Source organism: Venturia canescens, chromosome 1 (assembly GCF_019457755.1).
Source record: "Venturia canescens isolate UGA chromosome 1, ASM1945775v1, whole genome shotgun sequence".
In the NCBI taxonomy this organism is placed as follows: Eukaryota; Metazoa; Arthropoda; class Insecta; order Hymenoptera; family Ichneumonidae; genus Venturia; species Venturia canescens.
This window is the reverse complement of record NC_057421.1, coordinates 5,512,751-5,535,865: the sequence shown is the minus strand read 5'-3', so window position 1 is coordinate 5,535,865 and position 23,115 is coordinate 5,512,751. Positions and strand designations below refer to the sequence as shown.

The 23,115-nt window shown below is 39.8% G+C and overlaps 1 non-coding gene across 1 annotated transcript; it reads right to left on the bottom strand.

Moving 5' to 3' along the window:
* Positions 1-22,385: 22,385 nt before the first annotated feature.
* LOC122405657 (U2 spliceosomal RNA) lies at positions 22,386-22,576 on the bottom strand. The gene has a single exon (XR_006259805.1). It is a non-coding gene; the product is annotated as a U2 spliceosomal RNA (small nuclear RNA).
* Between the last annotated feature and the right edge of the window lie 539 nt (positions 22,577-23,115).

The window sequence follows — 23,115 nt, the reverse complement described above, 5'->3', positions numbered from 1 at the left end:
TCTTGTCCGTTTCGCTGCCCGAGAACAGAGGATCAGCACGAAATAAAAAAAATGGGAAAAAAAGAACATACACGATAGCTAGAACGTTGAACAGTTCTAGTACAATCGTACAATGTGTTATCGATTTAAACATTAGCGTTCAGCTCTCCATTACTTTTTTTCTTATCCAGTTGGGATAAAAGAAGGAAAAATAGGCACACGCACACCTTCTACATATAGAACAGGATGTATGCTATTGTACTGATTCGCAAAGAATAAAAAAAAGTCTGTAATAACTTGCAATGTGAAATTACGCTTTCACAAAATGTCGATCTATTTTATGTATAAATAATTACAATGATAATATAATGTTACATTAATAAATAAAAGCAGATGAGAAAACTAGAGTTCGTTGTTTCCATAGAAGTAGAAAATGATAAATTGAACATAAAAATGTTCGTACTCACATTTCATTTATTTTATTCAAACGAAGTTGATACATTTACTTGAAATTCATATTTTTGAAAAGTTACTGTACGCGCGTCTCTTGAATGCAATTCACACATTCTTTTTATTTAGCGTTCATATGCAAATGTACTTTCTATGTCTACGTATGTATGTATTTATATATGCATGTATGCCATGAATACAGATTAAACATTTTCCATATTTTTAAACTCGTTTCCACCATTGATTTTTCAAGTTCCAGTTCATTCTATCTATTTTTCTTTTTCTTTATCTGACACGAAGATTTTCTCATTCAAGGATATCTGAATATTCATACATTTGATATTAGATGAAAAAAAACCTTGTGTAAAAGAAGAATTCTTGTAAACGAAATTCGTCAAGTTTTTTTTTCTCGTTTGCTAAAGTCTTCGTCACTGTACCAGACTGGTGGGAAGATGGTGAACGGTTTTCGGTGCAATTGTACTCAATTATCGTTTCACGTGGAAAAATATCCTCGAGTTAAGGATGAAGTGGAAGGGAACGAGCAAAGAAAAAGACTGCGGAATGAAAGTTTTTACTACAAAAATGCAATGAAGCGTTTCTCGGTCGATGTCCAAATAATTATTGTCCTCAAGTTTCTCGTGGTGTTAGCCAACCTTACTAATTATTGCATCTCCTATATTTTTTTTCTATTGTTCGTATTTTTCTATTACATTACTTTTCTATTACTAATAATTTTTTTTCTTTCCAGTATACATGGAAAGGTTTCTTTTTTTCGAAACAAAATTACTTTTATAATGATACATATTGTAGCGAATTGATATCAATGTATTACAATAAAAATGTTATCGAGGTTTGGAGAAACTGCCAAAAATAGTTCACTGAAATATATTACTAGTTGTTTTACAATCATTTTCACTGACTATAAAAAGCCATTGAAAAAAAAAAAATAATAATAAAAAAAACAATAACGACGAATTTACTGTACAGAAACCACAAATTTTTATAGAATCCATTACCGGAGCGAATCGTTATGCAAAAGTAGACAAGATTGAAATCGAAATCAAACAGCTGGCTCAGACAGTCGATAAAATAGTTTTAAAAAATGTCGTGTATACTGGTTCACGAGAATTGGCCAAATCTGGGGCGATTGGGCGAGTGTTGGTAGCCGAAGATTTTCCGGTTTTACGATTCAGAACTTCAACGACTCTATTCCGGGGGGGATAAAAGCTATAAACGAAGATCTTTCGAAAGAATATTCTCCGACACTACAGTACGAGCGAGCAGCACTGGTCGTGTTGTCAAGTAGATAGAAAATTGATGATGAGTAGCAAAAATGTAGAAAATGCAGCATCGTACAATGAGTAGCAAGAAAAGTGACGAGAGGACAAACCACCATGAAAATTAAACGTGAAGATTGAGATTACCATGTTCCAGCTGAAATTTTTGAATTTTTTAATATTGGCGCGAAAATTATTTAAGATTTTATTGCAGCGCGTAAATACTCAATGCATTGAAAGCACTGTGAAGATATACGATTTACTTTTTGCTAATAAGACAAATGAAAAAAATTGTTTTCTTTTGAAATAGAAACAAAGTCAATTGACCTAAAACTCACAAAATTGCACTGGGACCTCGTCGTTTGGGAATTGATAGAAGACGCTAATAAATTTCGTACCTGGCAGAGTAGAGAAAAGATATAAGGAGGCACACACAGAGGGACAAAAATGTGAGGCCTACTATAGGAAATTGTGTCCGAATCCCTGTGGGTTCACCCGAAGTTTTTCCAGGATCGATGGTTCTGACCCATGCATTGTCAAGGTAACACTAGATATTTCATTTGCTATTTTGTTTTGGTCGCGAACCTACGAAAGGAGCGAAGGTTTCGAGATTCACGAAGCAATGGGAACGGAATTTCATTCGTTCCTATTTTCGGAGGCTTCTTACCTGACAAGCTGGAGGCGTTAATCGTCTGAAGTGGGCCCAATGGTCCACATGTGTCAGGCGGCGTAATATCTGTCACGAGGACGAAGCAAATCTCTTTCGTTTCGCAGTCTCTTGTTTCTCTCTAAAATTGCCCTTTTCCTACATAACGCTCCGTTAAACTTTGTCTATATCGTGAACGTCTTATCCCCAGTCTCCCTCATTCTCGCTCCCTGCACGAGTCGTTGATTTACGCTTTAGCAAACTTTTATCACCGGTTCTCTCTTTCAGAATCCCGCGAGGTCTCCCACTTTTCTCTTTTTGTTTGCTCAATCGTCCGACGCGGTTGAGACTCGGGTATTTTATTTCAAGAAAACCCGCAAAAGTTTCGATTACATGTATTATGTATATGGAATTCGCATCCGCGAGGCAACCGTTCAGTAGATTGTCGAATACTGTCACGATAATTTCTTTTCGATGCACCTCATATTAAGGAGGGTGGATCGCGACGATACAATGTTGCCATGCCAAACCATGTTAAAAATATGAAGAATTTCATAAAATTTGGTAAATGTACGTATTCTTTAAAAATATATAAGACCATATACATTTTTTTAGATTTTTCTACCACATAGCTCTCGAGTAATTCAGCACTAAAGTTTACGTGTATAAGCATAGAGTTTACATATATACAGTTATACATCCCGTGCATAAGGACTTGGATTTAACGCTCAATTATTCGATAACCGTGTGGTGAAAAAATTTGAAAAAAATTGTATTCGTACACTTGATGTTAAAGAATGTTATCACCAAATTTTATCAAATTCTGATTATTTTGATTTCGTGATCCACCCTCCTTAAGGCCTTATATATATGCGTGATGGGCAGAAAAGTCCAACATTTTTTTATTAGATATTCTTCGAGTGCAATGTCTGAAGAATATTCTCACCAAATTTCACAAAGATCGAAGCGTTAGATTCGTAGCTATGGGTATTTCAACCGACCGCCCGGTAAAAAAAAAATCAAGATCACTTTTTTTTCGTCCGGTGCATACGTGTATGTAAGGCCTTAACGCACAATTCAAAACTAATCTTCCGTTGTGGTGTCAACAGTCATCAGATAACCGACGGTCGCTTCTGACGTTTGTTCTTAGGCACTCATGGCATAGGCCGTGATTAATCAATCGATGAAGCAGTAGCACTAGGCTGGAATAAAAAATGGCTCAGGACTTATCCCTTTGAAATTGATTTCTCAACTCGCTAAACAAATTCCGCCATAGAATTCAATGTAGCCTGTAAAATACGTAACAGGATATGTATGTGGAGGAGGGCGTTGCATATGTATGCGGAACGAAGGGAGGAAGGAAGAGTGTGCAAACGCTGGGATCTGGAATCTATCGTCCCTGAGGGAGTTGGTCTGAAAGCCGATCTTGAGTTCACGAAGCGGGCGAGCCAAGTATTGCAGTCTAGCTTCTTCGGTGTTTGCTTGCATTTTCTGGTGGAGAAAAATTTCTCGTTTAAACTCTAACTCGCTCGTGAAGCTCGTCGAAAGAAACATCAGTCGAATAACTTGGACGGGAGAGTGCAACTGTCAGTCTTTTACCTGCCTTTTCACCTGAATTCCTCCGTCGGAGTTACAGAGTCCGAGCCACGAAGCAAAGTTCGTCCATCAAGATACCTCGTGGGCTTTCGAGCTCATCTGAAATAATAATTGAACTCGGAATGAGTCTCGTATAAAAATCAGTACTTATTATGAAACGTTTATACGATTTTTTATTCCCCTTTTTTTCTCTCCTTCGGGAGATTTTCTTTTGTGGCTCTTGACATAAAAGTTAGCAGACAGCAAATCAGGATATAGAGAGGAGACGCTCGAGGGTAAGAACGAATCATTTGGCTTAACGAGCGGGACATCTGTGCATATCTATATACACGGTTGAAGCTGTGAGCTCGACCGAATGGTCGTTTACACTCAATTGCTGACGGTTAAGCCGAGCAATCGGTGAAGTAAATCGATTTTCCTAGAATAGGATTAAGCCTTGTGTGCAACTCGATAATCATTTGGATCTCGTCTCCACCATCTGCTTCTCGCAAACAGTATTTGACGAGACTATTTATTCGCTCGAAAAATTTACAATTATTCTCATCCCCTTTGAATCGAATCTCCTGATAAAAATCCACGTTAAAAATTTCAACTTACAGAACAAATATCTAGATGAAGAATCTTGAAGAACCAATAGTAAGAATCAGCGTTGTCCATTTTTTTTTCGACTCGATCGAAGGATGTTCCTTTAATTTAACAGATGTTAGAACTTTCAAGTTCATTGTTATCATATTTCTGTCCTCACATATTTCCATATTTCAGCTCAAGAGAGAAAGCATCGGTCATTAGCCTAAAAAAAAAAAAATGAAAATATCTGGTTACCTCATCGGAGCAGTCGATCCTTATCTGTGAGCGGGAAATCAAGGGAAGCCTTGGGGCAGGTGTTAATTCGGAAGAGTGATAATATACTGAGAAACGTTTCGATATTCGGGAGGTGATTAACTTCCCAAATATTGGAACTTAGGATATTTTAAATTCTCTTCTCTCTCGTAGGAGAAGTGACAGTGTGCAGGTTCGTGCACTGACCGGCGCATTTTGCCAGTAGCGGCTAAAGAACATATCGAGTGCTCGAAAACGATTTATCGTGACGCCGCCAGGCGAAGTGCAATGTCTTCGGAATGCGTCACCGTTATTTTATTATCTGAATAGACGTTTCGTCAACATCTGACCGGGCAGAGTGCAAAGCCTTGATTATTCATTATTGCTTTGTTTGTATACAATTTTGGTAGGAATAAGGAGGAGGAGGAAAGAAAGGTTGGGAGCCTTATAGACAGATTTCCGTGAAACGAAAAATCGTTAGAATAAATATGTAGAGCTGTGTAACGATTGGCCTACTCTTACATTTTTGAAGTAACAGTGCTGCGAGTTTTTTAGGATTAGTGCTTGAGCGCAGATGAAATAAGTCGTAGGAAAATTGGAAAACTAAACTGAGAGGGAGAGTGAAAGGTACGGAAGTTAAGTACGAAGGCATCGAATAGCTCTCGTACATGAAAATGGGAACGAAACGAGATTGTTAAATGTCCATAGTCGACAGGGAGGAATAAAAGCTCCGGGCCAGCTCGGCAAAACAATATGTGTGTATATAAGATTCGTCTGGTGACGTGGCGATAAATTAGCACGTAAAATGGCCGAACGGACGTGGAATTGCGCGATGGGTTTTGGAGGGGTTTATGCTGTATGCTTGGCAGCGGAATCGCCGTACGAAAAGCTCGAATTCTCTCGAGATATCGTAATAAATTTGAATGCGTTGCCCTGGGTTTGGGTGAAGAATGGATAACACAGAGCCAGATATACATAGATTGAAGAACATTGAAAAGAGAAATGTGTTGGAAGAGTGCGGTGAAAAGCGTGAGGATAGTCATTAACGTGTTCGCATCTCTCGTGAACGAATTTATCACTCTGATTTCTCGGTAGCTGGGTGCGCGGATACACACTAAAGAATGAATGAGGAAAGCTCCTGCGAAAAGAAAATCTTGATTCATAGTCAGGGTGTCCCGGAAATGACGGCGGAGCTTCTGTTATCTGCGATTTGCCTCGTTGCGTGTGGGCTTCCGCCAAAGGCGAAAGTACGCTTGAAACGGAGGTCGCGTAGAGTGAACGCCAATTCCGAATGATTTGTCCGGAATTTATCAGATCGAAATGCGATGAAAAATTATGACCCGAATGTGATTCGACACAAGGCAACTTGGGATTCTGGGTTAACCCTGTACACAGGCATGAAGTGATTGAATGAAGCATATTCGAGAACCCACCAGACTGCTTCAGGATAGCGTATAAGGTTGAAGAGAGAACGTTTTTTTCTTGTCGGACAAAGCCAGAAAGCGAAAAGTTCTTTCTCGTTCTGCCTCGGTAGATCTTCCGGCATGATAAATTTGTTCGTGTCGCCAAGTAGGCACGAAGCGTTACCCCTGGAGCCGACAGTGACGACGAAAATGATGAAGGAGCTGTAGGTAGAAATGCCAGGGGCACAGCCAGGAGACACACCGTCGGAGTTCTTCTTCGAGAGTCTTGGAGGTGGTCGTCTTGAGGTATGAAAAGTATATAGTTGGGCGCTTGCAAGTTTTCCTTTATACACTCAACTGTACTAGTTGCAATATTAAGTTGCTCTACCCCCGTATACGACTCCCTCGGGGTTACGCTCGTAATTAAAGCGCTGAATTATTCGGCGACCGGGTCTAAGCGTGCCCGTGTCGGGAGAACGGACCCGCGAACGTCGTTAGTCGTCGGCGAAGCTCGCGACGAGGAGGCTACGGTAAACAAGACGACGTGAATTATTGCGTCTCGCCGTGTGGCGGGCACGATCCTTTCCCACCCTTCATACACGAACGCTACGACTTTCTCCTGCTTCGAAGAAGGGCTTACCTTTTCATGCTTCATCGCTTTGATCTCTCTCGGCGTCCTCGAGGGGGAACTAAACTTTGCAGTAATCTCCTTCGCCGAAGGACAAAATCATTAGGCTCTTGAGCACCTTTAATGTTGACATTATTCAAGACAGCTAATAATTCAATGACCGATGATCTGTGCTAGAATAATTCATGAGATTATTAGCATGCTGTTGGCAGATCTGGCCGGACGATATAGCTACGCGTCAGAGAGTATTTGCTCTGATTATTCCTCAACTGCGTACATTTTCTACCCTTATATACCGACAAGATTTTTCCTCTCTAGTTGTAAGACGCACCTTCCCATCACCCGAGAGTAAGGCTAAGAGCGTTCAATTAATTAAATCAGTAATTACACTTTCGAGAACCACCCAATGAGGACGCTTTGGAGCAGGATATGACTAGGTGGGAAAGGATTTTTAGTCTTCAACGATGAAAGAGCATGGGAGGGTCTGCATGCGAATTACAAGACCTTGGGTAGTGAACAAAGCTTCGGGCTACTCCTTCGCAATGTTTCTGGGAAATGACCGATGCTGGGTCAACCTCAGGTATTTTTTATTCAACATTCCCTTCAGCTTCTCTACATTTCTGTGATGTTCATGAGTCATGTGCTACGCTCTGCACTATGGATGATCCCTCCATAACCTCCTGCCCTTTTCTCGTTCACCATCGTTCTCCTCTCCTTTTATACGCATCCGGGACTCGAGAATTCGAGGAACTTGCCTGTCCCGCTGCAGCAACGATGAGGGAGCCTTTCTCCCTCAATAACGTATCACACTCCGCAGACTCTTCTCTCAGGGACTTGTGAAACATTTAGGCCACCTCCTTGATTGGTCGGTCGGATCATCTGACGATGACATTAATTTAGATTAATCGTGGTTGCCAAGCCCGAGAGAGACCAAGATGGAAATGGAGAATGCAACAGCCATCAGGAGAATCCCTGCTGTGACGAGATCGCGCGTCTCTGCAATAGAGAAGATACTTCAACTCCGAACCGGGCAAACCAGATCCTCTCCGCTGGTCGGCCATCTCCGTAGTGGCCACGTTTGTCTCCGGAGAAACACGAGCTTTGCAGAGTTAAATCACTCCAAAGCCAATAACATACCATGAATATCAACACACCGTTGGCAGATGCGTTTGCACCAGATAATTTGCTATTATCCCTCGAGCTTGACTCGCTAGATCCTCCAGAACATTCATGTTGTATGGAGATCACATATTGTGCCATTGAAAGGCAGATATTAAAATCTTCTTTGATTCGAACTCTGGCATGTTTCTTCCCCACTGTATCCGTCCTTAATGATCTCCGTGATCCTTTGATCTATTGAAATCTGAGAAGAAGCTACGAGACTCATCGGTATGTTGTGATGTCATTTCCTAATGAACTGGAATGTGCTGCTTTTCCACATACATAATCATAAGACGTAGGTGAGTTGGCTAGGGACGCGGGAAAAAAGGCTGGAGTGAGTTGCTTCCGACGATCCGAAGATCCTTCACGGCTTTTCCACGGATGAATGGGATAGGTACTCATCGTAGTGGGATATCAGCCAGAGCTTGGGGCGGAAGATCATTATGTATTCCGGGAGTCCCCTTGCTTCGCTCGAGATTCTCCTCGTTCTGGTATGGGGCCTTGGCAAACCACCCTTGGTCGTTGTCTTTGTGTACCTCACGCGACTCCCCCTTGCTCTTGCCAGTCTCCATCCCTCCCGTCGTCAGCAAACATTGTCCTCTCCGCTTCAGCTAATGCTCTCGAGAGCCTCGTCCCTCCACGATCACCCTGGCGGACTCGTGACTCTCTTCGCGTCCTTTCATAAGAAACAGTCCACCGATGGAAATGAATAAGAATTATGGTGGAAAAAAGTTCTGTGCTCATTACAGACTACCGTCGAGACTGAGAGAACAACTCACTTTCCGCCCTTGAGATTCATTGTGGCGTGTGTATTATTCCCATGTATCGAATTTGAGATGCAGGAAGTAGAAGATTGGCGGGGTGGAGTAGCTTTACATGCTCCGGGATGCATTGTTCTCGACTAGTCCGTAAGTTTGAGGTAGGAAACTCCGGAAAATGGTTGGTCAATCGATGTCACCTTGGTCCGGATTTTTACAGTAATTACAGCTCCATAACCAGCAGGATAGGATCTGCTCAGACTTGGGGTTTCCATGTACATGGTCGCAAACTTGGATTCAGAATCATATGCCCAATGCCAGTCTGCTGTTTCGTTTTCGTCAACAACTAATGAACCGGCTTGCTCTGTGTCTGCGGACTTACATTGAACAGGAGCTTCCTCGGAGTAGAAGGCAAGAACGTTGTGTGGGAAGAACATCGGCTGATGCGGAGTTTACATGGAGAATATTAACAAGGCCAAAAGCGTATTCTGGCGACTAGTGCAGCGTACCCGGTGGCATCCGGGCTCATTTGCTCGAAGGACATTAGTCCTGCTCGTAATGCAGGACTAATGTACATCGAGGACTTTCTTTCCTCCTCTTTATCTCGCTTTGTACTAGCTCCGCTCATAAACTCCAACCTCAATGTTAACTTTTATGAGTGTCTTCAAGAGCCAACAGTCGAGTCGGCAATCGACTCTTCCGTTATTTTTGTAGGGCTCCCTAATGTTTGACGTTAATGAATGCATTTAGCTTCGCTGCTTCCGTTCAGTTGTTCGAGTTGCATGGATCGGCTAATGGCTTTGTACCAACTACTTCAAATGGATTATCCATCAAGTGCCATTTGTCGTCATTGCCCACTCGCTTTGATCATTATTTAGCGTATTCATTTGTACTCGCAGAGAATCAAGTCGAAAAATCAACAGTAAAAGTACAAAGTTATAGCGGACAACGTTCCATAATTCGAGAGTTAAACAAAGGCTTAATGAAGAAGGCAGGTTGATTAAGAGTGCGAATAAAGTGTTCTGGCAAAGTGGAGTGCGTTTATCGTAGTCTCATAGTCGGCAACGCTGCGGCTGGTTAAATAAGAGATGCCCGAGTCAGCTTCAGGCCAAGAATATAGGAATTACAGTGCACGAAGAAAGCGGCGAACAGGCCCGAGAGGGATGAGTACTCCACGTTCTATTTGCACGCAGCAAACAGGAGTCCTCGCTGCTACAAGCCGGTAAAACTAGCGGAGCTACAACGAACGATACTGTATACGTAGAAAGGCGTTGCTCTTTTCCGATCCCTCGGGCTCCTCTGCTATAGCAATGCTTATTTGGCTTGGTTTACGCATTTCTCTAGATCCTACAACTTCGTTCCATGAATGTCGCGGGAAGATCATGATTCCTCCTTCCCCGGTTTCTTTTGCATTTCTTTTGAGTTACAGCTCGCCAGAGTGTACCACCACGTCGGTATTTCCTGTGAATCAGGTCTTCCATCTTGAGTTACACGAGCTGTTGACTCGCTTCATTTTTCCAGCAAACTTCTTTTCCGTACGGAATGCTTGATGGTCCTCCTCTCGGGTTGCACGAGCACGCGCCATTTCAAATTCTTTTTTCTTCATCGCCTGCTCTCGGCCATAGAACTCAGTAGAGTGGGTAATTGCTCAAACATTCCTTTGAAGCATTCTCTTCTACTACCGATCTTTGGATCACCAACTCGAGAAAACAATTCACGACCCCAAGGTCCACCATGATCGCAGCCAACGAATCACGATGCATCCGATATTATGCATCGTACTCCCCTTTCCCTTCGCATCTGCCAACCTCTCCTTCACCCTACAGCCTGCTATTCAGGCTTTATGCGTACCACGACGTACCGATGAATATTTGCCGGCTGCTATACCACCCCTTGGTAACTCCTGTTCGGGAAACCAACCCCCTGACAAATTTCGATCGAGAGTCCCGTGAATTTGGGATATTACGTGACTCGGGTACTTCAGTAAACTGGCTCTATCCTCTCTTGACTATATCTCCGCGTTCTCACCCTGTTTCTGTTAGATCTTCTCTCTCTCTCTCTCTCTCTCTCTCTCTCGCCACCTCCCACTCTTTTTGACCACACACGAAGGCGGTTTATGTTCGTATAAAATTTTACGTCCACACAAACGTCAACATTTTTTACATAGACCTTTCGTCCCGTACGTGAGAGCATTGCTTTACGATGTTGAGACTTTTTCTCTAGCTTACTTTGAGTTTTGGAATAGATTGGACGTGTAAGGATTGATGATGCTATAAAAAACAATGTTATGGTCTGGAAACCAGAACAACTCTTGACTCTTTTACATTTAATTACAGTTGCTTTGGCCCGAATGCAATTCGGCGGGGAATTCCAAGCTCGCGATTCAAAACCCACCTGCGAACTTGCGACGTAGCCGAAACCACGGAAATGGAGCGAATGCATCCAGAACTTGGGGATTTTTATGGGACGAAAAATGTGTAATGCATTCCGGTCTGTTCTTCCACCGTTTAACCCACAAATTGAATCGATAAATGGAGCCTCATAATCGCTCGCTAGGACCAACGATAAGCGTCGTTTTTACTCCTCTGAACATCGATGAAAAAGGGCCCTTCCTGCTAAAGGTTTACTCGGCATTTGATCTCTGGAATACCTCCGTATGGACAAACAAAAACAGGGCAAAACTCTCACATGAACAACGCTATATCATGAGGTTAAACACCCTGAGAACGATGGACAGAGGGGGCGAAAAAAAAGAGAAAAATTGGACCTGTCGTTGTAAGGGATGAAAGTGCCGACGTATTCACTTTCCAGGCCGTAGCATCAACGCCGAGCTCTTGCCCCGGGGGCACGCTACCTTCACTTGCTGCAACGAGATAATGCCTCGTGTGTGCTGTGTCGCTCGGCTAATCATCATCCCTCTCTCCGCATCTCTCTTTTTACCTCGTACTCACCGCTCGAATCCTACCCAAGCTCGATAACGAAGTTTACCGAGAGAGCAAAAGGGACAGAGACTAAAATAAGATAAAAAGGGAAATGGAGGGTTAGAGGATGAGGGAATGCACGGACCGAGTGAAATGGCTGTAGCGGGAGAGTTCAAAAAGTGCTTGCTTGAGGACTCCCCGAGCCTCGGCTTTCTCTAATACCTCCGTAATATTACGAGTTCAAACCAGGTTAAATCACCAACCACGTTGTCGAACGCCTTCATTTTATTCGCACGAAAATCATAACAATTTGAAAACAGCAGCGTGAGAAGATCTTTTCATTTTGCAGCATGGAAAATCAAATTGTTTTTTTAAATCAATTCTCCAAGGTTTTTGGATCTTTTGAAATTTTTTCATCCAAATACAATTTTTTTGTTTACTACTATAAATCATGCCTCATGAATGATCGAACGTTGACCAAGCATGAAAATATCTTGAGCATTATGATTTGAGTCAATGGAGTACTGAACTATCGAACACAATTTTTTCTGATCGAGCTCCGTTTAGAGCCTTTTTTTACAAATCAGAAGAGTCACTAGTGATATTTCGCAATTCAAATTATTCGCCGCATCTGGTGCGGTTTCCAGAAGTTCAGGCAACTATATTCCAGTTATTAAACCCTGATCTCAGCAAGAGTGCAGTAGGTCATGGCCCTACTTCCATCGAGCAATCATCGAATGCCCTCTTCATTCGATTACCGTTCGTATAAGTTCAATGAAACTAAAAGTGCTTATCAACAACCCTGTCGATATCTGGGGTCTGTTCGAGGCAACTTGTGATCGTTGTTAAATTTAAGGCCATTCAGTTTTTGTCAAAGTTGCTGGTTGCGAATAAAAAAAAAAGAATTGAAAATGAGTTCGTCAACGTGGTAATCATTTCGCAAATTGGTGAAGAATTTCATAATTGACACAAGTTCAAGCAAAACAAATGGACAGTAATCCGGAACTCAATAATGAAAATTAAATGTTGAAAGGAAGATGAAGGCAAATACAAACAGTAGTCGAAATGAATCATAACACGTTGATGTTTCTTTCGTGACGAAAATACCGAGAGAAGGGGACTCCGATAAAGTTTGTATGCCGCTGTGGTTTCTGCATTCAATTTTCATTTCCACGTATCATGAGTTTAAATAACAAAGCGAGAACTTCATGCCAATGTAAAACGCAATAAAAATCTGTTTATTTGGTGCAGTATTAGCGGGAAGGGTGTAACGAAACTTACGGAATTTTATGTTGTTCGCTATTGAGCGATGTTCCGGGATAGCATGAAAAGTTTGGTTTCGAAGTGAGGCGAAGTCATGGCTTTATTTACGAGCTTAAATAAGATTATCACGTAACAGCGTAGTTTTAGAAAAACATGAAATCAGACGACATTGCATTTGTTGCAACGTTCCACGGACCCATTTTTTTTGAGTAATTGCTAGAAAATGCGAGCAGACGAAATAATATGGGGAGAGAAAAAATTAAGTTTAATTGTAAAAACAAAGGAAAAGCAATGAGATCTGGGTGGAGGTAATAAAAATAAAAATTCTTAGTAAACTATGTGGGAATCCTTGTTTTATTAAATCGTGAATAAAGTAAGTTAATAAATGGAAGTTGATGGCGAACGAAAATAGTGTGACGTGGGAAGAGAGCCAATAATAATATTTAAGGAGGCTTCTTTGAAAAAGGTGTTTTTTACTGTAAAGTTTCTGGCATCGGTTCTACAGTGCAATTCTCGTTCTGAGATATTTTTATGTATCGAACGATTGCCACCAACGTGTATTGTAAGGTCGGAAATAGCATTTTCCTTATTGCATATATCCGAACGTGCCGAGCAATACGATTATTGTATTATGGCGACGAGTGAAATGGGGGTGCATCGAGGCAAAGACAAGCAAGTTTCTGAAAAAAGAATAAGCCGACGAAAATAAACGTTGAAAGTTAAAAAGTGTATGAAAAAAAAACACGCGAACAATAAAGATAAGGAAAGTAACAAGAAAAAAAAAACAAGATTGAATTAAAAAAATGGAAAAATAAAATATAACTGAAAGCAGAAAAAAGCATAAAAACAGGAAAAAATGATTGGAAATAAACAGGAGAAAAATTGGAGCAAATAAGAAAATAAATGGAGAAATAAAAATAAATAAGACAATAATAAAGACGTACGAACGAAAGAATCTTCTTTCCTCATTTTCTATGGAGGTTGAGAGATACAGTAAAGCGAAGGCATTCAACGAACCTATATCGAATCGATCCATGTATAAAAGAGGTACCTCGTGAACGGGTAAACGGATATTGTTAGTTCGTGTTGTGGTAGAATAACCTCATTATCCCAACGCGAAGCTTCTGATTGGTATTATTTTATTGTTCTCCCTGCTTTTGTTCGTCTCGACTGATTTTAGTCTCGGTGCACAAATATGACTATGACAAATTCACGGCGCGATCCAATGAAGAATGACAAACAGTGTGAAAAATTCATCTCTCGGCCAATCAATGATTACCTGACTCGTCGCCATTAAAGAAATCCCAATGTACGTTAAGGGCTGACGATTTCAGGTATCCAATATTCGATAAAAATGTTTTTTCATCTCGTTTATTCAATATTATCGATTCACATTCGCAGTAAAAATTGGCTGTGTATCGTAAACCTACGAAGCTTGAAATTTATATTTAATTTTTTGAAGGATCGCTCTTTGAGCGTATTTTTTTTCGAAAAAACACGGTGGTGGACGCTTGGAGAAGCTCGCGCGCGGAAAAAGTGATTGCATCGGGGAGGAGGGGGAAGTAAAAGAATGAAAAGATAAAAAAGGGTTGGGGGAAGGGTAGAATGGTCGAAGACGAAGCTGCTGTGTGAGGTTGGTTTTCCCGTTTCGTGGCGCGACAATTTCTTATTTTTACGAGCGCTCCGAGACGCCGTTTCTTCCATACTTTTCCTTATAGTCTCTCTCCCTCTTTTCCCTCTGTCTCTCTTCTCTCTCTCCGCGCCTCTTTACGAGGCGAATAGCTCCACGGGAATTTCTTTGCTTCTCGCAATGCGCGCTCCATCCACTATTGCATAAGTGGAAACAAGAAGAATTACGCAGTTACGTAAATTATGAGTGGACTACGACCGGAAATGGGTTTCCACCCTCACGACGACCTTTCTCCGAAAGCTTTTTTTTTTAGAAAAAGAGGGGATAAGAAAGTGCCCGAAGGGGTTGCTCTTCACCGAGCTTGTTAAAGTACTTCTGCGCATTTCTGCTCTTGATCCCTGCTGTTGGACTGCCTTACGAACTATCCCCCTTCACGGACCCACCACCTCTCGACAAAGACGGACGACCGAGCAGCCGCGAATTCCTCGCCCAGAACTATCGCGATAATAAAATTAATGATTCTATCAGAGGCGAAAGGAATGCGTAAGAGCACTCGCAACAAATGCAGAAAAGAAATAAATATATATTTTTGTCTTTCAATGACTCACCGGAATCTTCAATTTCTTCAATAAAGATCGTTGAAAAATATTCGTCTTCAGAGGCCTGAATGTCCTTGAGGTCATCGGTGCACAGATAAACAGAAATTTTTCAAAAATATATTTCTACCCGTTGCTGTATCAAGCTCCGTGACGACGAGCTATATCGGCGTCCCATTTCAAAGTTTCTTTCATTCATTTTGAACTTGGCGTCCAAGGCAGAGGCCTCGATGAAAAATAAATATAGATACGTACGTGGCTTTGAGAGAAGGAAGACCAAAAGTCAAGGAGCAGGGAGAAAGAAACATTACAGTTCTTTTTCGAGGCACATAAATAGTCCTTGTGTCGGATTCAGACCGGAAACTACAGGAGTCCTTCGAAAAGATTTCTTAAGCCATACGACCAATCGCACAGGGAATAAAGGATATGCTGAGTATTATATATCGAGGTCCTTTTTGACGCTGTTCTTTGAAGTCTCCAATTCCTGAAAGAATAATGGATAAAACATTCACAAATAACATCTAGCGGAAATACAAATGAATCAGATTAAAAGAAGTAGAAAATTCAAGACAATAAAAGATTGTAAAAATTATAAAAATAAAAAAAAATCATTTTCAAGAGGTTTAAGGTAGATGGGTGAATATTCGCTATCCAAGATTACGCGATGATATTTTTGCTAAGCAAAAATCAATACGTACTGGATAGATTTGCAAAATTTCGACACTAATTACCGTGTAGTTTAGCAGCAAATTAATTATTGAATATCGACTTTTCGGGTGTGACTCAAAAGTTCGATATGCGTATATATAGGCATATACAGATATACAGAATGCCTGTTCATGTTAATGAATTTTTTCGTTAGTTATATCCAAGATTTTGCAAAAAAAAATCGATCGTTGTATTTCGTGGATATTCAAGAATACACGAGTATTTTAGTTTTTAAACCTTACCATTGAAAATCGGCTGAAATATGAAAAAATATCTAATGAGAAATCATTCGGATTACACGACAAATGGATCAGTAACGTTTGACAACGCTGCATTCAATATACGTTCGCACGTGACGTCAGTTCGATCTTTTGGTCATATTTTGACGTTCGTTAGTTTCGCCACGTTTTTTTTGTAAATTTTTACATAACGACGATTTTTATCCGGGTAAACTTTTTGATCGTTCATTTTTTCATTTTCCTCCACTGCAATATTACTTTGGACAGTAAACTCACTTCATAACCTATAAAATTTGTAAACAAAACTGACAGCGTGACATCAACAGCAGCGGCAGCTGCTGCACCACGCTAGTCAAAATGAACTCTTCAGCCGTTTTTTAAATAATAAAATTGTATAAAAATGTTGGTTCTTTACCAATTATATTTCTAAAATAATAAAATTATTGTTTTTAAGCAAGTTTCGTCTTTTGAAATTTTCGAAAAATATAGTTGCTGCAAAAATAACGTAGCCGTTACCCATCAACCTTACAACGTCGGAAGTTAGGTCCGAACGGAAATATCTGATGTACAAAAATGAGTTGTACGTGTGCGAGGGTTGATGCATACTCAGTTTTCTTGGAACGTGTTAGCTCTTTCCGCTCACGCTGCCTCTAATTGCGTCCCTAATTTAACGAAGAGGGAAAGGGTGAACACAAGTTTATACACAAGGGAACTGATCCAGGTACATGTAGCGAAAGGTACTGAACGTACGGAACACCTTAAGTAAACTCTTGCGGGTTACAGGTAACGGAACTCTTTCATTCCGTTTTCTCCTTTTCTTTTGAGATCCTTTTAAATTTTCTCATTTTCCAGTGATTTCCTTATTGTGGATGTTTCTTTTTATCATTTTCCTTCATCTGAATCCTTGACCTTCCAACTCTTTTTACAAATTTAAGTAATTTTCTTGTTCTTCATATTTTACTGCTTCATCGTCTCGTATTTCTTTGTGTACATTGCTTTTTTATTAACTATCCATATTTTTTCTTTTATTTCGTTTTGATCTGTCGTTCCACTTTCATTCTCGCCCTGTTTTTATTCCTTACGTTTTTTCTCCCTTTTCAGGTTTCTTCGCTCTTTCTTCGATTTCCTTCTAACTGCATTCTTCCTGCTTCCATCGTCATCCTATTTTTTCGCTTTAATCACTATTTATTCATCTGTTTATCCGTTCCTCTCTTGCTCGCTTTTCTTCAATTTATATGTCGCAGTTGCACTGTTTGAAAGCCGCAAGGGCACGTACGAGAATGGTCGTATGGAACAAACGTGGTGGGACTGGGTAACGCCGATAATGCAACCCAAAGAACTCTCATTAAATTCACCAAAGTGTCGAAGTTTTAGCTGAGGTCAAATTCAGCGTTCTAGTTAAGTCGTGCTCCCAAGAAATGGCAAAACAAGGAAAGCGAAGAGGAAGAGTTGAGAGGACGAAATTTACATTAGACCCAAAAGAGACAATGCTGAGGTCCTGACTAATCTCACTTCACTAGACTGATCTTCAACGCCTGAGCAAGACAAAATTTAACCCCTATTTGCAATTCACGAATTACGATAACCTTCTACTACGGAAAGAGAAAGATCCCAGCCCTGTCGGTAAGAAGAATAATGTGTTTTGGAAAGACATTTTCACTCAGAAGGGTATTTTATAGACAAAAATTGATTTCGTTCTTCGATTACATAATGAGCGAGACTTTCATTTCCGGCGAGCCGTTCAACTGTGAACCTTTTTATCTCAATTTTTTATTCGCTTTTTGTCGTAGGGAAAAATGGGACTTTGCGAAAAGAGCTTCCAGTACATATATCCGGATATATTTTTGCGTTCAGTTCCTCGTTATCTTCCGCTCGACTAGGCGTTCACGTTCACTTTTTCGTTATTTGCTTTTGTCGCCTCGTCATACACGCTCAAACGTCAGAGTTATTCGAGCATGAGGAATCTCGTTGAAATTTAAGGCCGATCAGAAGGATGCAAGTTTCCTCGTGCTCAACCTTTAACAATCTTTTCAATTTTTGACGACCTACACGAAAAAATCGTGTGAACAGTTCGACAAGTTTTGGAAATGAATAAAAATTCAGGCATCCTTTGAAGCAGTGGACGAAAAGTGTTTTTTCTCGTACTTGGCAAATAACTTGAAAATCTTGTTCGTAAATCTGATCCCGAAAATCAACCAATTTCAAGTTGTTTAAAAAACATCTTTTAATGCAGAATTTCAAGCATATTTGCGAAATAAAAAAAATCGATTTTTCGAAAATGTAAAATTTTACAGACAATTGTAAATGATATAGTTTTTAAATCCAAACGAGTCTTTTCAGACGATGAGCAGCCTTGATATGGTTTGAAATAAATTAGTTACAGCTAACACCTCAATCGTGTCTTTCGTGCCTAATGAAAATCGGATATTTGCTCTTTCCTCCTCTCGAGATAAGCCACGAGAGATAAGCTACTCGAGCTACTGCGGATCCTTGGTTAGTTTCCGACTGCTAATTACGAGCTTTCCTCCAAAATGGTTGAAGAGCCCTGTCAAGTTCGCCAGCCCTTTCACCCCTAATTCAAAGCCCTTTACTCTGTTGACTGCACGCTCTGATAAGAATAATACCGCTATGTGTGTATATTTGTAATTATAGCACTAGAGCGATGTTGGAAACACGCAATGCTACTTCGCGTTGAGATGCCTTCTCATAAGAATTTGAGGGCCAGTATATGAGTTGTCAAAACGTAAATTTTTTATTTCTTTTATGACAAAGAATTTATTTCAGAAAAGTGAACGAAAGAATAAAACTGAAGTAGTAAAATGGCATTGCCGAGCTCTTAAAATGTTTACCAAAAATTGATAATACGGAATCGAACATTTTGACAACGTACTTCTACTTTTGCGATCAGATCACAATCAAATCATTTTCTTTTCAAATCAAATAAAAAGAATAAATGAATCAAGTTATATTGGAAATGGAAAGTAATGTGGGAACGGAACATGAAAGAGGAAGACGTATTCGAAATGTGACATGTTCACATTGTAAAAATCAATGATAAAAAGGACAACTCTTTCTTAAAAAATAAGTGAAGGTGAAGAAGAAGAAAACATCAAGAGAAGTGACAGTTTTGTTCGCGAACCTCGAAGAACGGAGTCGTTTAAAAAAAAAAATATTGTCATTCGTTTGAAATTAAATTTGAAAATAAAGAATTTCGAATTTATTATATCCGATCCTACAGTAATAGTAAATCTGAAATTAAACTAAAATGATGAAGATTAAAATATATAATGAGCAATAATAATATCGAATTGAAATCGCTATTAATAAACAGATGAAAAATTCCTATTAAAAAGAAAGTTATTAAACATCTTACTCGATGTTGAATTCGTCGGAATGTTTATTACAAAACAATACACTAATTGGATCGGACAAAAAAACGGTTACGTCTGCTCATGAGAATTGACGGAAGAGTCTGATGCATACTTGTTAAGGGGGTACAGGATTAGCCTCTCGAAGAATCTTCTTTACGTAGAGAATCTCTGGAACGATTGAAGAAACTTCATTCATGCTTTTCTGGCTCCATTATTCCGTCGGCTCGTTCTTACTCTTAATGCCTTCAATGTATATCTATCATCCTTCATTTACAACGGTATCTCACGAATGCACGGATGCCTCACCCCCTTAATTACTCCTTGGGCTTCTCTACGATCGTTCACGCCAAAACACCGAACCAAGGAATTTCCAGAATAATTCCATTGTACGAGATTTATCTTCGCGATGCTTCGGCCAATCAAGTGAATATAATTCCATCCGAGAACAACTAAACAACAAACTCCGCATCCAACAAAATCCCTCGCTTCTTACACCTTCTCAAACACCAACTCTCACTCTGAATTTTCGTATGCAATGCCCGACTCTCTCGAATATTTCCAGGAACGAAAATGAAGCACGCGGTATTTGTAGTCGTAGAAAGTTTGTAAAAAAAAATAGTTCTGAAAATTCTCGAATAATCCACCATCTTTTTTAATGCCACAGAGGGCGTTCAAAGAAATTTGGCACAGAACGTTGTAATAATGTAAAAAAAATCGTAAAAATATCATTATTTCAGAGCCAACGTCATGTGAGCTCACTATTTTTGTAGAGTTTGAAAAAAGGTCAGAAGTATTTCAATTCAGTCATTCGATGATCCCAATCTCATATACAATTCTAGGTTTTTGACAGACTCGATGACGAATCGACAGAAACTGGTTTGACACAGAACAGTCCATAGAACAATCGAAAGATTTAGACATAGAGTGTTATATTTCTTGGCTGAATTCTTGCATGTCTCTAGGCGTGCCTCGATTTCCCAATGGCGTTGTTTTCTACGGTAATCCGGATGTACGAGATTCCATATACGGATGGTCCCAAAAGTCAAGTCCCTCAATCACAGAGTCGATTTGTTACAACATACAGAAAGGAGTACCCTCAGCTATTTTTTTTCTCTAATTCACCGTTGATGAGAAATTCCTTGACCCGAGAGAGCCGATTAAGGTCTTTCTTCTTTTCGGAAGAAAGAGAGCCGCGAATTTTTTTTCCGATGCACCGCATTGATGGCGAGCCTTAATTTTATGTCTTTTAAACGTTACATCATGGGCAAAGCGACTAAGAAGTTTTGTTGCGACAACTTGTGGATCTCGAAGAGATTTTCACCTTCTCGGACACCCTGTACAAACATCTCAGAGTTATGCACGCCATACGTTTTTCTGGATGCACTTTTCATACGGGATTCGAGCGGTGTTTGGTGATTTCTGAACAAAACGTCTCGGGTGTGCGAAAAGATCTGCAACGATGGCAATCGAGATGAGAATCGAATTTCGCGGCTTGGCAGCTCGTTCCCCGACCCAAATTGTAGTCGAATCCCTAGCCGAAGCGTTTCGTGTTTCCTACTCGTATACATAGCAGAAATCCTCCTAGAAATCGTGGTTAAAACCAGCACAGCGTATTTTCCTTCCTTGCAAAAAAGAGTGTGGATGAATCTGCCCCGGCTAAGAAAGAGAACGTTCCATATTCAGAGGTTTGTTTGCCACAGAAAAATATACGAGATGAAAAGTCTGAAGGCTATCATTATTCTCGAAAAAAACAGTCTGCGATTACTTTCATATACACAAACATTATTTTCAGTCAATAACAAGAACAAGGTGGTTTTGCAATTCATTAAATTTCCTTTCGGATGAAATCCAGTCAGAAAATGATAGATTTTTGTATCAATTTTGATAGTTAATAATGGTGGAGGAATTCTCGAAGCTTTTCACATCAGGGGAGAATCGGTATTGTTTGTTGTAGCGAACAAATTTTCGGCCCAGGATCGAATGAGTTAGCCAATGATGAGATTTTTTAGGGTTGATTGAACCGAAAGGGTGCACTGCTCATTCCATCGACCCTTTCCAATCCCTGAGTGCATAGAAATATACTTATATGTAAATGCACTATCGTTGTATAGGTCCATACGTGTGTGTATCGTCAGATTGCACAGTACGGGAACGGGTACTTATACTGTATAAATTCGTTTCCGGTTGAGAGAGCTTTCTCTCACGCTTCAACTATTCACCGGTGGGGAAAAATCGTTCGATCATCCACAAACGTGAGCTCTAAGGATATATACAATCGAAATATCGTGATTTAGTATAGATTTTTCTCTATATTTATATGTACATAAGCGTGCTTATATATTTATTTTTTCGTTCATGTTCGTACGTCGTGGTGCATGGGGCATTTGAGGACATTTTAACATTTGCGCGAACTTTTTCAATTCGAGAGAATTTTCATTATATTCATGCTCCCGAAGATTCGAAAAAAAATAATTTCGGTTCTCAAATACTGAAAACAGTCGAGTTCAATATTTCATTTCAATTATTATCCGATAATACATTGGTTTTCTAATGTGTGAGTAACGACGAATGTTGCCATTGTATAATTGGATACTTAGCAACAAATGTTTCTGAGATTCTTTCACTTTTCACGTATCTTTATACGACGTTGTTGTACAATATAATTATTGAAAACAATTCATTTCGAATACACAATGAACTAAACACATTTTTTATTTTCAAGCTAACACTTAGGAGCCCATGTCGTTGTTTACATAAATTTATGACCTTTTGGGTACATTCAACAACATTTGTTCAATTTTTTCAATATTGGGTTAGATATAATTTTTTGGAAATTAATGTTTGTTCGTGGTTACAATACAACTGTCTCACACTCAAGTTCAGAGTGTAATTATAATTATTTGAGTCGTAACAATTAATAATAAATTTTTGTTTAGATATATTTATAGAGCTGAAGCTGGCGGTAATGCAATGCCAGTACAACTCGTATCTACCTTGAGCAAGCTCATAAGGTTAGATGAGATCCAAAAAACAGGTTAATATTCTGGCTTTCCAGTGGAAAGCGTATCAGATATTAAGCTGATAAGAACAGATACTACACTTTGATCAAAGCCATTAGGCCATGAAGCGATGTCATTCTTGGTTTCCTCGTCGCTTAAGTAAGAGTTCGATGCATACTGCGCGGACGAGAAAAGAGATCCGTTGCGGCTTCTAGCGGCCGTTTCAGGTACGAGAATTAAACTCTGTAGAAACTTATGATTGGCAGTCCATTGTTTTTGCGAGAGGTGTTCGGTCGGTAATCGGCGAAGCCACACATCAGATCGTCTCCTGACGATGAAAAGAAAAAAAAGTGTGACGATTTATCAATTGAAAAGTTTTTTTTAGTGATTGAAATAAACAGAAAACGTTTCAATAGCTTTTTATGAACTTTTCCCCGAATTATATTTGATATCTTTTAACCAGGTGAAAATAAAACATTTCGGAAAATTAGAATATATTTATAATGAGAGGTTATATCATCACTGAATGTTTGTATAAAACTTTCATAGCTCCAAGTTCTTCAAAAAAAGTCCCTTCACTTCTCGAGTGCAGAAAAAGTATTCAAATATATGTTGACTTCGAATAACGTTTGATAGACATAAGTGTTATAAATATTGTCCATTTTTTTTAC